Source organism: Urocitellus parryii, unplaced genomic scaffold (assembly GCF_045843805.1).
Source record: "Urocitellus parryii isolate mUroPar1 unplaced genomic scaffold, mUroPar1.hap1 Scaffold_43, whole genome shotgun sequence".
NCBI classification, from domain to species: domain Eukaryota; kingdom Metazoa; phylum Chordata; class Mammalia; order Rodentia; family Sciuridae; genus Urocitellus; species Urocitellus parryii.
In genome coordinates this window covers 2273404-2295377 of record NW_027553833.1, presented here as the reverse complement: position 1 = coordinate 2295377, position 21974 = coordinate 2273404, and the positions used below count along the sequence as shown (strand labels likewise).

The 21974-nt window shown below is 35.9% G+C and overlaps 1 pseudogene; it reads left to right on the top strand.

Moving 5' to 3' along the window:
* Nucleotides 1-723: 723 nt before the first annotated feature.
* The window catches only part of LOC144252462 (leucine-rich repeats and immunoglobulin-like domains protein 3), a 28293-nt pseudogene continuing 7042 nt past the window's right edge, over nt 724-21974 (top strand).

Genomic DNA, 21974 nt, shown 5'->3' with positions numbered 1-21974 from the left:
TCCGCCTACTTTGAGTGAGCAGTCCAGGCCTCCGTAGTCTCTCACAGACTGGAAACTGGCGGTGGCGTGTGATGTTCGGCTTTAAGAGGAATGAGGTCATCGGACTCAACCTCTACTGCCGGGGTGCTGGGCTTGGGGCTGGCAAATAGTTCCCCTCCTCCTCTGCTGTGTGCTCACATCAATACGTGTGGGTTCCTCTGTCTGCTACTACCATTATTGCATTGAATGATTATGGTCTGTGTATGCAACTGTCTTCCCCCATTAAACTGTTGAAATCTAAGGAAATAATTACTGTTAGTAACAGATATTTATTCATCATCTACCATGTGTTGTGCATTTACTCATTCATCACATTCCACAGTGTCTGTTATGTATCAGGCACCACACCCTGGAGCTGGGAATTTAGTGTGGGCAAAACATAAAAAGACCCTGACCCTTTGGAGCCAAGTATACATAGGAATTAAGAGAAACTTGAGGACAAAGAATGTGAAAAAAAAATCAGCTAGGGGAGCTTAAGATACAGTTAACTAGAGATTAATGATTATGTGATAAGTTCAGCCATCCTAGTGTGTTTTCTTCTGGCCATGTTCATTTGCTCTGGCTCAAGTGAAAACTGAACCAGGTAGCAGACCATTGCGTTATGTTCTTTATAGGTATCAGCTCATTTAAATTTCACAACAACCTTGTAGGCTACTTTCCTCCTGCATTTTCCAGACAAAGAAGATGAACTTTGAGAGTTTCTCAGTTTCTGAAGATCATGCAGATGGTAAATATTGAAATTCACATTTGAATCCAGATCTCTCACATTCAAATTGTGAGTCAGTAAGTTTAAAGCAAGGTCTCTATAAAATGGAAATTGCACCCTATCTCTATATGAGCTTATAAAGCTTTCAATGAATGAATGTCAGAAATAAAGTAGATGAGTAAGGGGGAAGAACTCTTGTCTAACAATCAGTTCATACCATTCCCATTGATCAAAATGTTAATAGAAGTCAACAGAGCTGAGACTGCCATAAAAGACTAAACATGGGCTGCATTATTTAAATTATAGTAATAAACTAGCCCACCACGAAAGAAGGGACCAAATCACATTTATAATATTATGTCCAATTCAGGACACTCACACTGTCATGGGGCATCGGTACACCTGAACACATGACCCAAAGAAGAACAGAGAGGGTGGTCAAGGGTTTGGTACCCATAAAACCTGGCATAGGATGGAAGTAGAAAGAGGATACTCAGCCTCAAACAAGCTTAGCACAGTTGCTGTCTTTGTGGACATTCCCAAAATTTCTGTTTTGTGTAACAGAATTGGGGGTTTTAAAAAAGGTGACATGGAAAGATTGTGCTTTACAGAAAAGACTTGGAACAGTCAGAAACTATATTCATAGAGGTGTGTCCTGGGTAATTGAAAGGGAAAAGAGGGTGTTTTATAAACTTTTTGTGGATGTTATAGTGGGTAGCCAGAGCAAGGACAGAAGGTGAGGCTGACTTGTTTTCCCTGCCTACTCTAAGGAAGTCTAGGATGATGATTTTTTTCCCCTGAGCTTCATCAGTGCTTACTTTCTTTCACTATACAATTCCTTTCCTCAATTTCTGGAGTCAAATTGTGTGGGTGATCGAGTTCTGTCAGATATTAGCTATGTGATATTGGGCCAGTTATCTCAGGCCTCCTCTTCATCTATAAAATGAAAATAATAGAACATATTCTGTAAAGTTGTTGTAAGGGTTACATGAAGTCATCCATATACAATACTTAGAAGAATGCCTGAAATTGTAAGTGCTCCACAAACATTAGCTCCCATTATTTAAAAAATTATTCATTGTGTACTATGTGACCTCACTGTTTTACGTGTTCTTGTTTACTCCAGTAATCTGGTCATTCCTGTCATGAAGATGAGCATATAGACTATCCTAGGTACTTAATAGTCCAAAAGCAAAATGTGTTGCTTTCCATTCAAGCAGGATAAATTTGTTTAGATGTCTCATTTATACTTTCTGAGGGATATTTTTAGAGTTTGATGGGATTATTACCTAGAGAAAGGGGTTGATAGATTTCTCCATCTTCCAAAATATTAAGATGTGCTCAGACACAATCCCATTTTTAAGGTGACTTGTAGTCTCTAGTCATCATTAGAAAGTAATCAAAGACTTATTAAGGATCTAGAAACTATAGGATTTCTAAAAACTCACTAGGTACCATCCTTGAACTATATACCTGGGGATGAGTGGGGGAGAAAGAAGCAATATTGGTGAAGAAATAAAGATAAATGGTTTGACCCCCATAGTTCATGATGACTTTTAGTATAGAGAAAGGTAGAGATGAAGTCTTGCCTGACCAAGCCCTACTCCACTTCACCTTATCTGACACACTCCCTCTGGCTGCCTCTGCCCTAGTTTTAATGACTCTGAGTTTCTCTAGAAAGCTAGGAGATGCTCCATCTCTCCCTGTCTCTCCTGCTTGCACATTTTTCTCCCTGTCCTTTGTATAAAGGTTTTCTTTTATTCCTAGGCATTTTGTTTAAATAATTGCTCTTCAACTTGGCTTTTCTTGACTGACATGTGTAAATAAGTTCCCCACCTCAACCCCAACAATTGTTTTTTATTGTCATTGACCCCACTGATTACACTCATAACACTTGCCCAAAAATTTTTTTATTTTTTATGTTTTTTCTATTTGCTTCTTTGTTTATACACCCTTTTCCCCTTACAAAGACAGCTATCATGTCTACTGTGTGTGTGTATGTGCATGTACGTGTGTGTGTGTGTGTGTGTGTGTGTGTGTGTGCATGCATTTGATCTCTTGCCCCAACAGGGCATTTGATAATATGTATTAGTATAATTTCAACATTATGAGGTAATCACTGGGATTGAGGTATGTACCAGTGCTAGGAGGCCAGAGGATACAGACATCTAACCCACCTTTAGCAGATTCAGGAGATTTCCGGAAGCAGGCCATTGCAGAGTTTGTTGGTGCCCCTCAGCAATCATCCTACATAAGCCAGCACCTTCCAACTGCAAAATTGCCACTTGCCTTACCTGTATGGGGGAGCATGCTCAGCTTGCACATAGGGAAGACCAGAAAGACCCAGGAGTGAAGAGTGGGTGTTTGGGCCTCTGCATCTCCTTGCACCATAGCTGGGACACCCCTAGAGTATAATTCTACAGTCACTCTATAAGGTCCCACAGTGCTGAACTCATTGCCAAAAGCTATAACCCACTCACTGAAACTCTTTCCACAGGCTTTCTACTCTCTTGCATCCCCATCTCTTTTTAGTGCTTCCAGGGCTAACTCTTTAATAAATTATTCATCTTTGAATCCTCCTCTCAGGAATACCTCAACCTAAGAGATGGCAAGTAGCCAGAATCTTGAAAGACACATAGAATTCCCTGAACACAAGGTGAAAGAATATCCAAAAGAAAGCAATCTCTCAAATAGTGCTGGAAAAGAGAATCAAAGCCCTATTTCCTTCATTTCAGGTGCCTTTTCTCTAATGGGAGTCAGACTTTGTTTTTGGTAGGGCCCTTCCAAAGTATTCCTAGAAAAGACAGTACAAGATTGGCTGATGCTCTTGATGCCATTTCAGAGCCAGAAGCTGAATTCAGTGCAGGTAGACAGAAGATCTTAAACTCCTGAAATAACACATTGCAAACCAACTTGCTGTGCTCATAAATTTTTAGCTAAATAACTTCTTTGTGTCTTTTAGTTTTTGAAACATAACTCAGGCCCCTGGAATGTGGTGCTTAACCCTCAGAAGGAAACCTGTACAAATGGTTCCTTGAAAGCCAGTATGTAGCCTGTTCATAAATTTTATGATGTATGAAGCACATGTTCAAGGAAGCATTTATTAGTAAGACCATAAGTTAAATTAAGAAGGGAGGTTCATACCTTAAATATGCCATCATTTTCCATTCAGTTCATGTATTCAGACCCAATTGTGAAACTTAAATTTGTTTTTAATGTATTCTCTTGGCAAATGATTTACTCTGGTCAGATGTATTTACTTTTGGCTCCCCTGATAGTTAGGTTTTGCAGTTGGTAGGAAATAGGAAAATGCTCTTAAATTACTCTTTCAAGGTTAAAGTTTTAATATTGTGTGCAGATATCACAGAATAATTTTCCTGATAGAGTTAATGAAATAGAGTACTACTACTTCTCTCTGAAAATTGGTGTTTTATATTCAAGAGAGCATGATGAATTTGGAAACTGGCTAATCACAGGACTATCTCTGAAACTCACATTTAGTATAACAAAATATTTGAGTGGTTCATATTCAGTAATAGGTTCTTTGAAGGGCTGTGTCACTTGGTTTCAGATTTCTGCAAAGCTCCTGCAAGGGCATTCCAAAATGACGGCTATGGTTAAAAACATTAGAAGTTTTACAGAACTTAAAAACTATTGCAACTGTATTCTTGACATTAACATTCTGAAAGCTGTAGGTTATTTATAATGTGGTCTGTGCTGTATGTTTTATTGACAGGCTTGTTTCTTTCCAGAGTCTCTGATATGTGAATATGCTTAATCTTACATATCTAAAGAGTAACATTTATTACAAGAATCTAAATCTTTCCATATTGCTAAAATTAAAAATAGTGGAGTTTTGTGTGTACGCATTATGGAAAAAATAACTCATATATAAATAATTTTTGCAAAGGTGTTATAAAAAGTATATTCTCAAGAAAAGAAGAAAACATGCCATAAATATATATAGTATGTTCCTTAAACAGTGTTTTCTAAAATATACAAATAAGTCATAACACAAACTCAACAGTTTTAAAAACAATTAGATCTTGTGAAAAAACTTAAATGTCTGTTTATTATGTCTTACTATCACACAGTCACTGAAACTCTCTGAAAGATGATTCTGGCCTTAAATAAAACCAAAAAGGAATGGATCAGTGAAATACATTGGCATGAATTAAAGAAGCTAAATTTAGCTGATTTATAAATGTGCAAAGCTTTGGCTCATTTCAAAAAGGTAAATAGTGATGTTTTTGCAGGGTTGTGCAATAGCCTATTCTTAATATTTTCTCTGCATTTAAAATTCTGACAGGGAGCCAAGGTTTAACATTAAATGCCCATGCTCAAAGAAGTTCAGACAAAGTCTTTCTCATTTTACTTGCCCTACTTTCTGTATTACCTAGTAGATTTCCTTTATAAAGGTAGGACAAGCTATGGACATTTAGATATAGGATTCCAAAATGCATATGATGACAGCACTTCAAGGTATCAAGTGTTTATGTACAATTTTTGAAATTACAAACCTGGGGACCTGTCACCTGGATTTGACGAGCTCCGCAAATCATTAGCTATGTGCCTTGGACACCTAGTTCATTTGTTATAGCATGGAAATTCTGAAAGCATCCACCCCATGTATTTTTTTGTGGAGCTAAAAAAAATGTTTTTAAAACTTGTAGCACTGGGATTACTCTTAGAAAGTATTCAGCAAATATTAAGTATTTTTATTGTTATTATGGGTTTACTCTGTGCCAGGCACTATGTTAAATGCCTTGCATAATCTCATTGCATGGTCACAAAATGACCTACAAGATAAATATAATTGACCCTGATTCACAAATTAAAAAACTGAAACTCAGAGAAGAGTCCAAAATTTTGCTCATAAGAAGAAGAACAATGAATAAAACCCACATTAGGACATCCAAGTTCTGCCCATGCCTATATGTCACCAGTCATATCTCTCTCTCTCTCTCTCTCTCTCTCTCTCTCTCTCTATATATATATATATATATATATATATATATATATATATCCATATGTCATATATCCATAGTTGATTGTGACATGGTAAAATGTTGGGTTTATTGAAAAGATAAGTGAACAAATAATTATTTGGTAGCTAATATGCTCAAGAGATGCCATCCTACTCTCAAAAAAAAAAAAAAAACACAATCAAGGTAATTATCCTGAAACCTGCATACATCATGGTTTCAATTGCCTCATCCAACCTTCTCTGGTCTAATGCAACATGTCCCATACTTTCCTTTGCCAAGGTGACTTGGTTACTATTTTTGGTTAGTCCCATAGAGATTAAAGAGTTAAAGTGAAAAATTAGGAAACAGTAACTAGGTAACTCTTTGACTTGCTAAGATGATATAGTAAGTCACTTGAGCCTTTAAAATCTCTTCAATACTAAAGAGAATTAATGCATCAGCCAGGTAAGCTTAATTTGGAATTTAGATCTTGAAAATTCTAGTACATTATGCAAGCTTTCATGATTAACAACCCAGAAACATTGGCAATATATGAATTAATCACTTAATTTGGACTTCCTGAATAAACTCACCTACTCATGCCTGCAAATGTCCTCATACAGCTAGCTGGTAGTAGAAGAAGAAGAAGAAGAAGAAGAAGAAGAAGAAGAAGAAGAAGAAGAAGAAGAAGAAGCAGCAGCTCAATATCTGTCCATATCTTTGCACTACTGAAGCTACTGATTCCTAAAATAACTCCTATTTCTGAAGAGCCAGCCATGATGACACCAAAGAGAAAATGATTTATAATTCACAAGTACAAGTGGCACTAACCCATTCTCCATTCTGAAACTGAGGGCTCTGGGGTTGGTTTACATAATGTGGTATATTCCTTAGTTAGAAAAGGGAGTGCTGCCCAGGATAATATTGAGATAATATGTTCTAATTCTATCACTTGTTAGGAAGGTTTGCATTTCTAAGGCAATTTCCTTCCCAAGAAAGGAAGAAATGATATGGATTAGCTAGCATTTGGTCCTTCCTGAATCAGTTGTTAGTATCTGAGTTGTTTCCCTTGGAAAAATTATATTTCCTCAGTGCTCCATTTCCTTTGGCAAAGCCTAGTTTGCGAATCAAATACTTTTTACATTTGTTTTTCAAGATCAACATTTTGATAAGTAATTAATCATCAGGAAGGAGAGGGTTAAGGAAAGGCATTTGACTTTTATATCCTGCATATCACCTCCAAAGCCATCTATGCCTCCCAGGAACACACCTTCATCTTTCCTTCACTATGACCAACTCTCACTGACTCCAAAGAACAATATGATCCCAGAGACAGTTTTATAGCTTTTAATCAGGTGAAATAAGAGAAAGAAAGGACTATACCCACCCTCCTAACAGAATAAGCATATGATATACTAGTCCACCATTCTGATTTTATCATCCACTTGGAGTTAAGAAATAGAACTTAGCTGTTAACACTCACAGTGTCTCAGGGTCACTTCTAAGCAGTATCCTGGAAGGGAATTTCTAGGAACATAGTTAAACAATATTCCCTCAATAAATGTAGTATGCTGAATACTGATTATGTGCCAGACACAGTTGTAGCAAGAGGTATATCATAGAATGGCATGGCTTCCAGGAAGCAAGGCCTGGTGACAGGCGTTTCTGGTAAAACTAGCATTTAGTAATCTCCATGATCAAAGATCAACTCTAGTCACCTAGACCCTTCTCTAAGGTTCCTGTCTTATATTAAACCAATGTAATCTCATATGATTTCGTTTCCTTAATTCACAGAACGTCAATACTGGGGTTCAGAGCTCAAGCTACCTACTCTAAGTTTTGAAGATGTTTTAAAAAATGATGAACATGCATACAAGTGGCTCTTCAGCCTTAAGAAAGTAGGCATTGTGCGACTCATCAGAGCATCTAACAAGTGAGGAGAAGTAACAAAACTTGGGAAAAGGATTGCTTTCCTCTATCTCACACTTAATGGGTGAGTTACCAAATGTTTTGTATTCTGCCATCACAAAGACAGTTTGATACATTTCCCAAAGTGGGTACTCCTTTGGTTGAAAATACAGTAATGTCCATGTTGTCTTAGGAAGTCACATGGAAAGAAGAGTCTAAAAGAAGAATTTCTCTGAGAATGACTAGAGTTTTTAAAGAGCCCAAAAGCTCAAAGACCTCAGGTAACAAAGACATCAGGCTAGTTACAGGTGGTATATTACTCAAGCTACCATAACAAAACACCCCAGAGTGGGTGATGTAAACAACAGAAATTAATTTTTCTCACAGCAACTGGAAGTCCAAGATCAAGGCAGTGACTAACTAGCTTAGTTTATGGTAGGGCTTCTTTTACCGGTTTTCACCTGATACTCTTGTTTTTCTCCATGTGGCCTTTCCTCTGTACACAGCATACTCCTACTGTTCCTTCCTCTTCTTATGTAGAAAACAAGTCTTATTGGATTAGATACTACCCATAAAATATTATTTAATCTTAATTACCTTGTTCAAGGCCCTATCTCCAAATACATTGAATGGTTGGGTTCCACAGATGAATCTGGAGGACACAATTCAATTCAAAACAGGTAGAATGAAAGATTATGTTTCTCCAAGACTTTCAAACAGCACTCAACTTCATAAATGTTAAAGTTGATTAAACTTCTGCATCTCAAGAGTTGGCACAAAATAACGTTGGATCCTAGGGAATTGAAACCAGCCACAAGATGTAAAAAGATTAAATTAACATCCAGAAAATTAAGCCTATGTGCTTTAATATAACAGGAAATATAATTAATTTTAACTATAAAATAAGAATCTATTTTCATAAGAATTTCCTAAAAAGTAACTAATTATGACATATCTGAAAGGTGGGGGAGTGGGTATAACTGAATTTCTAACGTTAGTGTGAGCATCTAATGCAAGATGGATACAATTATTTTTGGAATCAGAGTATTGGAAGTAAGAGAGACCTTCAAAATCCAAAGGTCGCAAACTGGTAGCACACAAGCTGTACTCAAATATGTTTGGTTTGGCCCACATGATGTTGAAAGAAAATGGAATTAGTTGTCAACACTTAAAAACTGGAAGTCTTTAAATTTATATAGATCTGCCTTTTTCTTGAAAAATCAAATCTAGCAACAACTGAGCCCACAAGCCAGCATATGAACAGTCTGCTCGACACAAGTAGAGGCTGAGCCTGGAAGATTTTGCCAAACACCACCCCATCCCAGGCCTTGATACAAACATTTGAATTTGCCACCCCAACCTAGAGTAAGACATTGTTTTAGATTTTTTAAAAAAAATGCAGCAGAGGGGCTTGGGATGTGGCTCAAGCGGTTGCGAACTCACCTGGCATGTGTGTTGTCTGGGTTCCATCCTCAGGCATCAGAAAAATTTAATCAACTTCCTTTAATAAATTATGCAAGTTTATTAATGGCAGAACATTCTATCTACCATGTTGAGACATGAACAACCTAGTCTCCATCTCCTTCCTAAGAATTTGTTTATTCCATTAGTATATTTACATCATATAAATATTAAAAAAAAAACAGCTACTAGTTTGGAGAATTTTAAATGCATGGGTCCAAAATGAGAATAGCTAGTTTTAGTTCTTGGCTGTCATCTCAATTGTTAAACGTTTGATTGGAAGAAAAAACAAATGTGATTCCAGAATTTCACATAGTATTCATGTAAATGAGGCAAGAAATAAGTGTTTCGTGAATAAGTGCATTTCTAGATATTTTTAAAGAACTATAAAAAAGCAGATGAATACAATAATTATTAGAGCATTTCATAATCATAAACTTATGTTCAACTAGATCAAAATGGTAATAGAATAAGGAAAAAAAGCACACGTAATTTTCCACATCTGTGTTTTCTCAGACGCTTGTCATTATTTTGCCATCACATCATCTAGGCAATATTTTTTTTAATGCAACCTGTGAAATTCTTAGTAACCCTAATGCCTTGATGATGAAAGCTATCCCACAATAGAAGTAAGGAGCTAGTAAAGAAAATTCCACTCTAAATTTTGTTAAATATTGATCATGGGAGTAGGATTTAAAAAAAAAAAAAGTCTAACTTTTTAGAATAATTTAAACCTTTGGTTTGCAGTAATATAGTTTTTACAGAGTGGAGTAAAAATTCCCCATTTCTTCCCCTTCCCACTTAAAAAAAATGATAACAATAACTTTCTGAAGCCCTTTTGGGAAAGGTGATATTGGTGAAAAAAACTATCTGAATTTTGTAACATGATTTAACCCAATAAGTAGTCACCATAAGCTATCTTCTATCTGTATACTGATATCTTCAATATCTACATCAAGTATGCATCCTACAAATTAACCCCCCCGACACCAAAAAAAAAAAAAAAACTACGATTGCTCTCAAACAGAATTTTTTAAAAAATACTTTATGTTTGGGATTTTGTTCTAAAATAGGCCTGAGTCTGGAAATGGTGGTCTAATCCAGATCATGTCTTTAGTATTAACTCAATGCATGGGGAGCTGTCATGAAATTTTAGTGAAAAGAGAATGCATGTATGCTGAGATACTGACGACTTCCATTGGGGCAAAACAATAAAAATTATTTTCTTAACATTGTTAACATAAGTCCTCAGTTCAAAAATTAACCTTATCAGCAACTCAAAATGACTTCTTCATCAAAAAGTTGAGTGGATGAAAATCACCTTTCAATCTTAGCTAGAAAAACAGTTTTCTTCCTAGAATTAAGCTCAGCAGCTCATATTTGCTTTTTTTCTAAGAATGTATGATTGGCTGGAGCAAGCAATTTGCATTGTTAGTACATGGTTAATATGTGTAGCACAGGGCTTGAGTGCTAAGAATAATGGGGGGAATGAAAATGTTCCTTCTGAAGTGTTAACTTTAAGAATCACATGAAGAAGGCAAGAGACAGTAACAAAAGGGGGCAAAAGAAAGTAAACATACAGATCTTGGTAATTATTAAATTTTATCTTGTGGAGCATTACACAGAAACTGGACAATGGCTGAATAACATTATTTATAAGGCCAAAAGCTGTCGTAGAAAAATATAAATAAATACTTTGAAACACTTCTTTCCCAAAGTTTGGGAAAGAATTGAGGACTGAACAGCCCACAGCATCTGTATTGCATTACTATCCAGAGAGCTGTCTGCAGAACCAAGAGTCCACTGAGGACTCTCCTCTTTCTAAGGGAGTGTGTTAATACCTCTCTTGCCTTTTGAGGCCCTCAGAGGACAGTTTGCTGAGAAATGTGACCACTGCTGCCCAGTTTTGCATCTGTGTGAGTGCCTTGAGCATTCTTCATCAGATGAATTTTTAAAAGTCAACAAAAATATTACTAGTGGGTGTTTGTCAACTAGCACAGCCAGACCAGTTACAAATTAACAATATTGAAATTGTCCCTGGGTAAGACAAGGATATAGGCTTTCCAGCATCTACTGGATAGTTTGCTAGCATTTCTGAAAGATGTTTGAAAGCCAGTCCAGCAGCATTTTACACATTAGGCTGTATTAGAGATCAAGAGTGTCTAAGTGAAAAAGATTCTTAGTCCTTGGCACATGACCCTTAGAAATTGCTCCCACCATTAGCACTGCTTCCAAATCAACTGAAATATCTTCTTGGTTGTTATACATGTTACCAGAAAACATTTGTGAAGCGTGGGGATAGAACTCGAAAAGAAAACCCAAGTTGACCCATTTTGTTGAAATTTCTAGCCAAGAAATTGCTTGAGAAAACCATGCAGCCCTCTTGAATAAAAATGGCCTGTGGGTTATGGAAAAAAAACTTAGAAGCAATTCAGACTTGGCAAGAAAACAAAGAAGACTTGTCTGAGTTCTGAATTTGGTTGCAGTCCTACCCAGCTTTGTGAAAAGTTTATACTGGGACATCTAAATGATTTGGTTTAAATATAGTACTGTAATATACTGTTTGAGTAGTGTTGTTGTACCATAGTGTTTGAGTAGAGAGGAAATCTTTAAAATGTGTGTTCTAGTAAGTATTAGGGTTTCTTAAGCAGAGTAACAAGCCATGTTCTTATAGCCATCATGAAACCCGGTTTATGTTATCAGCCAAGAGCCAGTCTCTGGGGTCCCCCTCATGGCGTTAAGTTTCACAGTAATTAATGCAGCTGCCAACAAAACCACTTAAGTACGAGGTCATCTCATGAATGGGAGAAATAATAATTTCTGTCTCATACTACTCTGGAAATCACTTATGGAGGTTTTTGAGACAATTGTTATGGTATAGATGTATGGTATCCGCCAGAAGCTCATGTGTGAGACAAGGAAAGAGATTTGGAGGTGAAATTTAGGATTCTGAGAGCCTAATTAATGCATAAATGCAATGTTAGGAATTAACAGTGTGTTTGTTAACTGTAGGCAGGTAGGAAGTGGCTGAAGGAGATGCATCATTGAGGGCATGCCTTTGGGGTATGTATTTTGTCCATGGTGAGGGGAGTCTCTGCTTCCTGGTGTGATGTGCTGAGATGTTTCCTGTGCCACACACTTCCACATGATGTGCTGCTCCATCTCAGACCCCAAGCAATGGAATTGGCCATCTAAGGACTGAGGCTTTTGAAACTGTGAGCCACAAAAATAAACTTTTCCTCCTGTAATTGTTGCTGACAGGTCTTTTGGTCACAGCAGTGGAAAAAGCTGACTAAAACAGTAACAAATTGAGGCAGTTATTCTCCGGAAGTCTGCTCTGGCTCCAATTATCTCCTTGATTTATATTCTGTGCAGCCAGGACAGGCCACTGTCTTTGGAATGGGAGAACTAATTTTCCATTAAGCACCATTTCTCTACTAAGTATCAAGCTCATCACTTTACTTATAGTCATTATCTTCAATCTTCAATTCTTTTAAGAATCATTATTCCCTTGCTGAGAAGCAGATTTTTAATTTGAATCCGTTCCATTTATTGGTTCTTGATTTTACTTCTTGCACTGTAGGAGCCTTGTTAAGGAAGTCAGATCCTAGGCTGACGTGGTGAAGATTTGGGCCTATTTTTTTTTTTCTTCTATTAGGCGCCTAAGTGTTTGATCCACTTTGAGTTGATTTTTGTGCAGGGTGAGAGATAGAGGTTTAATTTCACTTTGCTACATATGGATTTCCAGTTTTGCTAGCACCATTTGTTGAATAGGCTCTTTTCTCCAGTGAAGGTTTTTGGCACTCTTGTCTAGTATGAGATAATCATATTTCTGTGGATTTGTCTCTTTGTTCTCTTTGCCCTCTATTTGTACCTCTATTGGTCTACAAGTCAATTTTTATGACAATACCATGCTATTTTTGTTACTAAAGCTCTGTACTATAAAGTCTGGTATCGTGATGCCTCCTGCTTCACTTCTCTTGCTAAGAATTTCTGGTCTCTTTTTTTCCCAAATAAATTTCATAAATACTTTTTCTATTTCTATGAAGAATGTCATTGGGATTTTAATAGGAATTGCATTAAATCTGTATAATGCTTTTGCTAGTATGGCCATTTTGACAATATTAATTCTGCATATCCAGGAGCATGGGAGATTTTTCCATCTTCTGAGGTTTTCTTCAATTTCTTTCTTTAGTGTTCTGTAGTTTCCATTGCAGAGGTCTTTCACCTCTTTTGTTAGATTGATTCCCAGGTTGTTTTTTTGTTTTTGTTTTTTGAGGCTATTGTGAATGAAGTAGTTTTCCCAATTTCTCTTTCAGTGGTTTCATTGCTGGTGTATAGGAATGCATTTGATTTATATCCTTCTACTTTGTGAGGAGAGAGCCTACAGATTCAGAAAAAATATTTACCATGTTCACCTCCAATAAAGCATTAATCTCTGGGATATATAAAGAACTCAAAAAACTTAACACCAAAAAACCCCAAATAACCCAATCAATAAATGGGCTGATGAACTGAACAGGCACTTCATAGAAGAAGAAATACAAATATATGAAAAAAGTGTTTAACATCTCTAGCAATTAGAGAAAAGCAAGTCATTTCACTCTTATCAGAATGGCAATTATCAAGAATACAGGCAACAATAAGTGTTGTCAAGGATGTGGTGAAAATGGTACACTCATACATTGCTGGTAGAATTGCAAATTGGTAGAACCGTTATGTAAAAGAGTATGGAGGAGATTCCTCAGAAAACTGGGAATGGAATCACCATTTGTCCCGGCTATCCCACTCCTTGGTTTATACCCAAATACTTAAAATCAGCATACTATAGTAATGTAGTCACGTCAATGTTTCTAGCATCTCAACTCACAATAGCTAGATGATGGAACCAACCTAGGTGTCCCTCAAAAGATGAATGGGTAAAGAAAATGTGGTATATTTACTCAATGGAATATTACTCAGCTTTAAAGAAGAGTGAATTATGGCACTTGCCAGTAAATGGTTGGAGTTGGAAAATATCATGCTAAGCAAAATAAGCCAATCTCACAAAACCAAAGGCCAAATGTTTTCTCTAATATGCAGATGCTAATTCACAATAAGGTGGGGGGGAACGAGGGAAGAATAGAGTCACCGTAGGTTAGGTAGAGGGAAGTGATGGGAGGGAAGGAGAGGGGATGTGGGGATAGGAAAGATAATAGAATGAAACAGACATTGTTACTGTATGTATATATGTGACTGCATGTCCAATATGATTCTGCAACATGTACACTCAGAAAAATGGGAAATTATATCCCATTTTATGTATAATATATCAAAGGGCATAAATGCATTCTATTGTCATATATCACTAATTAAAACAAATTTTAAAAATTTAAATCAAAAAAGAAAGAATTATTATTTCCTTTTTTTTCATGAGTCAGAAGAATCAGGCAAACCTGATTATAATCCTAGGGTTACATAACTCAACAGGCTGAAGTCTTTCCCTCAGACTCTGCTACCATGGTGGTTTCTCATTAAACATTTTCTTAATAGAAATGCCATAATATTTTTGAATTGTCAAATGTGACTTCGACTCATGTTTATGGATCAGATGAAAAGAAAAATTAGATGGGATTATATTGAAGAATTGCAAACTAAGTCACAATGACAGAACCAGAATATCCATTTCCCTCCACTCATTTAAGTTCAAATGATAGCCAACTATTTATGCAAAGAAAAAAATGACAATGGATGCAAATAAATAATCACAAGAAAAAACATTCGTTGTCATCATTTTACATATAAATCTAAGCTAGAATCCAACTCTTGTTCTAATCAAATAAATTAAGCATAATTTGACACCCCCAACACACACACACACACACACACACACACACACACACATATACACACACACCCCTACCTATTAAATATGCCTAATGTGGAATTCTCATAAATTATTCATTTTTTGAAATGCCCTGAATTCGTATTTTTTTAATAATAAAAGCCTTTGGGACTTCCCTTGGAACAAATTATAAGCATTTATGTATGCTTTTAGAGATGGTTGACATCTTTCTCTTATTGCCTGTCTTTGTTAAATGCATTCTTTAAAAACAGCTTTTATGGAATTTTATTTTTTCTACCTTTATTTAGATATGATTGACAAAAGTGTGTATATTTAGGATTATATTACATGATGTTTTGACAACTATATATACCATAAAATGATTATCACAAAAAGCTAACGTACATATCTATCACTTCACATAGCTACCTTTTGCGTGTGTCAACATTACTCTCTTAGCAAATTTCAAGTATACACTATTATTATCTATGTTCAAGAATATTAACCATAGTCACCATGTTTTACATAAGGTCTTTAATATTCATAAGAGGTTTGTGCTTTTTAACTAGTATCTCTCCTTTTCTTCCACCTCTAATTCATGGTAAACACCATTCTATTCTTTATTACTATAACTTCTATTGGCAAAATGTAATATAGTACAGGGAAAATCACACAACACAAATGCATAACTTAACTATTATAAGGCAAACAGTATTTTTTATTTACTTATATATGCCAGTGGAATGCATTACAATTCTTATTACACATACAGAGCACATTTTTTATATATCTGGTTGTATACATAGTATATTCACACCAATTTGTGTCTTTATACCTGTACTTTGGAAAATAATGATCATCACATTCCACCATTATTAATTACCCCATGCCCCCCTCCCTTCCCCTCTAACCCCTCTGACTTATCTAGAGTCCATCTATTCCTCCCATGCTCCCGCTCCCTACCCCACTATGAATCAGTCTCCATATATCAAAGAAAACATTTGGCATTTGGTTTTTTGGGAATGGCTAACTTCAATTAGCATTATCTTCTCTAACTCCATCCATTTACCTACAAAGGGCAAACACTCTTAAACACCACCTAGATCAAAAATGGAACATTGCCAGCCATCCCCAAACCCATCCATTTGTCCCTACCAAAACCAAACTTTATTTCTCTTCAAATGTAATGACTTTCCTGAATTTTGTGGTAGTTGACACCTTCCTAATTTAGAGTATTATCACCCACATGTGCATCTCTCAGCACTACAGTTTAGTTTCCCTACTTTTTAATTTGTTTATCTTTTTCAACCCTTATAACTAGTTTAAATAAATATGTTTACTGCTCAGCAAAAATCCTGAGTCAATTAATCTGTATTTATTTTGATTGCCTAAAGCCCATTCTCTTGCAAATTTCTCAGGAAGTTCTCATGGTAACAGCATTCCCTGACTCCTTACATGTTGACAGCAGTTTAAGGTCTGTCTTTATACTTGAAATTGGGCTTGGCTAAATATAGAAGTCTTGACTCACAGGGTCTTATGTCAGTATGGTTTATTGGTAATCTAATTTTCTTTTCCTTTTGAGTAATTTGACATTTTTACCTGGATGATGAATAGACTTTTTTTCTTTAAAGTGTGTTTATCTTACAGACTATGTCTTTTTCATTGCTCTTAGGCAATTTATTTGTGGAGTTTCAATTTTTTTAATTTCAAGAAACTTTTCTTGAATTGTAGTTCTCAGCATTTGTCCTCTTTTTAGTGATTGTTCTGTTCTTTTCAGAACCCCTACTATGAATATATTAAGTCATCTCCTTTGCCTGTCCTCTTGTTACTGTTTCTTAGATCCATTTTATCTCTTTCTTGTTTTTGATATTTAAAATTTTCTCTCTTTTATCTCTTGGTTAAATAAGGCATTTGAACTAAAAAATCCTTGGCTGGAGACCTGACTTTGGAGGTCCCAGTAGCCCAGATTTTGCCATCTACCACCTTGAGAGGCCAATCAGACAGACAAAAGTGGTGGTGAAGAAAGAAAGGAATCTATTTAGTGTGGCCACAATAGGAAAAAACAGGAGAAGCAACATTCTAAGTCCTGTCTTTGGGGTCCTGACAAAGGCTTCAGGATTTCATTGGGGAAGGACAAAAGCAGGGGGCAAGTAATATGCAGAGTCCAGGAGTTGTGGTCACACTGTAGTCTGATTGATCATTATCTGAGGTCTGATTCTATGAGAGCCTGTTGGCACCCGGGAAATTATCATTGCTTGAGGATGTTTCCTGTAATGAAATGAGTGCTCCCACTCTGTTTTCGTCAGCTTTTCATCCCTGTAACCAAAACACCTCATCAAAATAACTTAGAGGATAAACAATTCATTTTAGCTCACAGTGTCTGAGGTCGAATTCATGGTGGAAAATCTCCTTAGCTCTGGGCCCTAGATGATCCAGAACATCATGAAGGAAGGGTGGGATGGAAGAAAGCTGTTCCACTGGCCAGGAAATAGAGACAGGCTGCTGAGAAGGGGCTGCTGGGAAAATCAAGCCTACCAGGGCACATCTTCAGGGATCCAACTCCTCCAGCCATGCCCTAATTGCCTACAGTTACCACACAGTCAATCCTTTTATACTAGGATGGACTGATTAGGTTACAGCTCTCACAACCCAATCATTTTTACCTCGAAACATTCTTGCATTAACCCAGAAATGTTTATGGGACAGCTCACATCCAAACCAAGTTTAGGAGGGAGAGAGAGCACCCTTGTTTCCAATCATAGGGTGTAAGCCCAGAGGGATTGCTATTTCCAAAATTTGAGATAAACTGGAAAGTATCTAGAAGAAGAACAAGTTACAAAGGCAAAAATGGAGTTAGCTGGGGCAACATCTGGGTCCTCCTTCAGCCTTACCTATAATGCTTATTTGATCATACATTCCTTCTTGTTTAGTCTTTGTTTGTTTAATTATTGATTGTTTTCTTTCCTGACTTTATCACCCTAATTTTAAGTCTTTGATTCTCATGTATGTTATTCTTTATATACTGTAACATTTCATTAAGGACTTTTGAATTCATTAGAAGTCGTGATAAGTAGAGAACAGAAATTGGAAAACTAAAATATTTATCATCTTCTCAGGTGTATGGCCTTGTGACAGATACTGTCAGTAAATATGCTATTAGTTAGAAGATAGGCATATCAACAAGATAAAATGAAAATCGAGACTATAATGTAAAAATAAAACTCATAAAATTGATATCTGAAAAAAACTCCTCAAATATTTTCCTGTACTCCATGTTTGTGTAAAAATATCAATATACACTCAATTCTCATGCATTTCTAAAAAGAACAAATAAAAAAATAAAAAATACTTTTTCTTTCACATTAGTTTTTGTGCTGTTTTTATTGTCTATGTCTGATTTTTCTATGGGATAATTTTGGGTCTGTTACATTGTTTCATTTACTGAATCCTTTAAGTACAGTATGTTTGTTGTGTATGCTGAATTTGATTTGTTTTTTAATCCTTGGAATTGTGCTATATCTACCTGGATGTGCTATTGCAAATGAATCTTTAGAAATGGGGTAGAAATACTGGTGACTTAGGTTGATTGTCTATTTTAAGAGCATGTTTAATGAAGGGCATAATTTTTCTAACCAAAAAAAGAGTTTATTCCCCCTTTCTAATGATGAGATTCTGCAAGATTTCTCATATTTCCTTTGGTCTCATTTTTCCTGTTGAAATTTTTTAAAAAATTATTTTGTATTCATACATGATAGTTTTATATAATTATGTGGTTCATTTGAATATTCATAAATGAATAAAATGTTATTTTTTCAGTCTCAATCCCCAATATTACCTCCTTTGCTCCCCATCTCCATCTGGTCCTTTTTTTATTGGTTATTCAAAACATTACAAAGCTCTTGACATATCATATTTCATACATTTGATTCAAGTGGGTTATCTGGTCTTATTATTGTACTGGGGTTTGCCATTCAAGTGAGAGAGAAAGAGAAGAAAAAAAAAAGGAGGAAAAAAAATGAGAAATTGCTGTAGTCTTCTGGGTCCAGGGGATGTCAAGAATACAATAGAAGGTACAAAAAGGGGTATAGATCACTCATGGTCTCAGCAAATAATCTTGTCCCTTTTAAGATGTAATTCTTGTACCAGTTCTCACTGTCTTCAACAGGGAGTGCAGATAACATCTCCAGTGTAGATCTGCTCCATGTTATGGGGGTTTGTAGTTCTGTATTTAAAATTGTAAATTGCATATCTATCTGATGGTGTGGTCTATAATATTTGAGATCTTTATGATATCTGCACCCCCTCCCAGCATTCAGAAAGGAAGGTCCCCATTTCCTCTGAGCAGGCCACTCCAGGTGTTCTTGTAGACTATTACTCAGACTCCCCCGAAAATTGCAACTCTCTTATTTTTATAAAAATCCATTATTTTTTGTGGCTGAGTTGGAATACAGCTCTGCTCTCCTGTCTCCTTGTGGAGCTGCACAACTGTTGTTCCAATTCAAAGGCAGAGCAATCAATATGGTCTGGCCTCTACTCATCCACTACCTTATTCCATGATGGCATATGTTTTTACATGCAAAGCCCAAAGGAATGAATACCACAATCATAGAGGAAGAACAAATGGACAAGGCATATTTTCCTTTGCAGGACAGAGGAAATGTTCAGATGTCCAAGAATGAGTATGTAGGAAGGAATCAACAATTCTAAAATACTATGAGTGTGCTATTAAGAAAAATGTTAAGACTTTTAGTAATTTTGTGGCAGGCAAGCAATCATCAAAAAAAGGAGAAGAGTCACAGATGGAGTGCTCATTTGTGTTGAAGTCACAGAGATTCAATTGGAGGCCCCAGATCACTGAGAGAAACATAATGATAAAACTAGCTAACCATGAATTGGTTACAAGATTGTTACAGACTTTGTTCCTCATAATAGAAGTTTCATACTGAGGTTTGCAGATAGCCACATAGTGATTCAAAGAAAGAAGTGAATCGAATCCTAGTCTTTCCAAAGAAGTATTTTTGCTGTTAGCCCAGATGGCTTTGTGTGTGGTGAGTATAAATATTGCCCTTGATTTTTATTCATTCTTTTTTTTCTTCCCATTTGTTCAAATAATGGTTCTGAATAGATTTGCATTCTCTTAATAAAGCTTTTTATTTCTGCTGAGGTTAACGAAAATGGATCTTTAGTTGGCTGATTATTCTGATTTTACAGATGGGAAAGAGAGTTTTCTAAAATTTCTTCATCTTTGTTTTGGCATCAGGGTAGTTTGGTAGAAAGGGAATGAAATTGGATCTTAGAGCACTGAATGATAGTCCCAGCCCTTTTTAGTCTCTGCATCTATGAAGTGAAGGCTCTGTTACTGCTTTTTCATATTGGCTCTGTTTTTGGTAGATGGGTGTTACTGTCTTTGGTGACACTGATTATTATGATTGATGTTTGCGTTCTTAATTTTGCTGTTCCTCATTATGGAGAACATGGGAGAAATTGCAGTTCCTGATAGTAGCATTCAAAGATAGACCAGGAGCCTAGAAGTTTCTTAACTGCTTTCTGCTCTTCTCAACTCTAGGGTTTATTGTAAAACTTGTAGAAAAGAGAAAATTTTGTAGCTAAGGATTTATAGGGTGCTTTAAAATTAACTGTTGGTGAGTAAAGCATTACAAGTAATAGCAAATTTGAATTCATGGTAAATGATTTTAAGGTCCATTGTTCTAGCACTTGAGAATAGCTGCATTGCAAGTCTACTTATCCAAAGTTCACATTGCTAGTCAGTAGCAGATTACAATTAAAAACTGAGGTTTCCATCTCTGATGTAGTATTCTATCTACTATATAACACTACACTGCTGTTCACTGTTAGCTACTAGGGAAATCTTTATAAAAATAAATGTGTGTATAAAACATGCAGTCCAAATTTGCTTAAATTTAAGCATGTGTGAAGATACTTCAGAACCATATTTTACACTAGCATTTACATATCTACTCAACACTGCTTTGCCTACAATATATATATATATATATATATATATATATATATATATATATATATATATATATATATATATTTGGTTGCAGCATTAAATAGTATCAGTAGTTTCTGGAAATAAAATCTCTGATGTAGCTCTTGGATCCAAATAAGCTTTTGGCATTCATCTGTAAAGGCCTGAGTTACTCCATTCTCATGTTCCTTATTTCTCAGCTCTTTAATCTTAAGAATAAGCTCCTTATTAGTTTGAAACAAATACCTATACATTAACCTATACATTATGAGTCTGAACCCTGTTTTATCAGATGAGAATTCTAGGAAAATCTTGTTTACAACATGCAGAATAGCATTGAAAATTGCCAGCACTGGCTTTATCAGAGTATCCTCCATGCTTCATTCACACACATAAAAGGTTATTTATTTCAGATAACCCAAATAATACATATTGGGAGATCAGTTTCCTTCTGGGTTTATTCCATCTCTGAGAAACTAAAGTTCAAAAAAGGTGACTTTTCCAAAAAGTAACAGAGAACTAAAAATAACGGCTTAGAATGAAAGACTTGCTCAGCTCTAATTATAATGTAGCTTTGACAGGGTAGCACAGCAGCGTGATTGATTGGCTGCTCTGAACTCCAGGCCAGAACTAGTGTCTCACTGTTAGACTTGGAGATGCTTCTCATTTACTACAGGATTTTCTTTTCTTCTTCTGTTTTTTTTTTTTTTTTTTTTGGCTCTACCTAAATTACTTGTTTTTAATATTGGCTCTGTTTTTGGTAGATGGGGTGTTAATTACTCTCTTTGGTGATACTGATTATTACGATTGATATTTGCTTTCTTAATTTTGCTGTTCCTTATTTGTGGAGAATACAGGACAAATTATAGTTTATGATCAGGGTGACGTGTATCTGTCACCTCAGACATGCACCAGTTCTTGGTGGTGGGAACATTGAAAATCCTCTCTGCTGGCTCTTTAGAAATAATCACTTAATTGCTGTCAACCATTGTGATGCTACCACATTGCTTAGTTTTAAATATTGTCTCATTTCCCTTGTGACTTCTTAACTGCTTTCTTCTTACATTTATACAA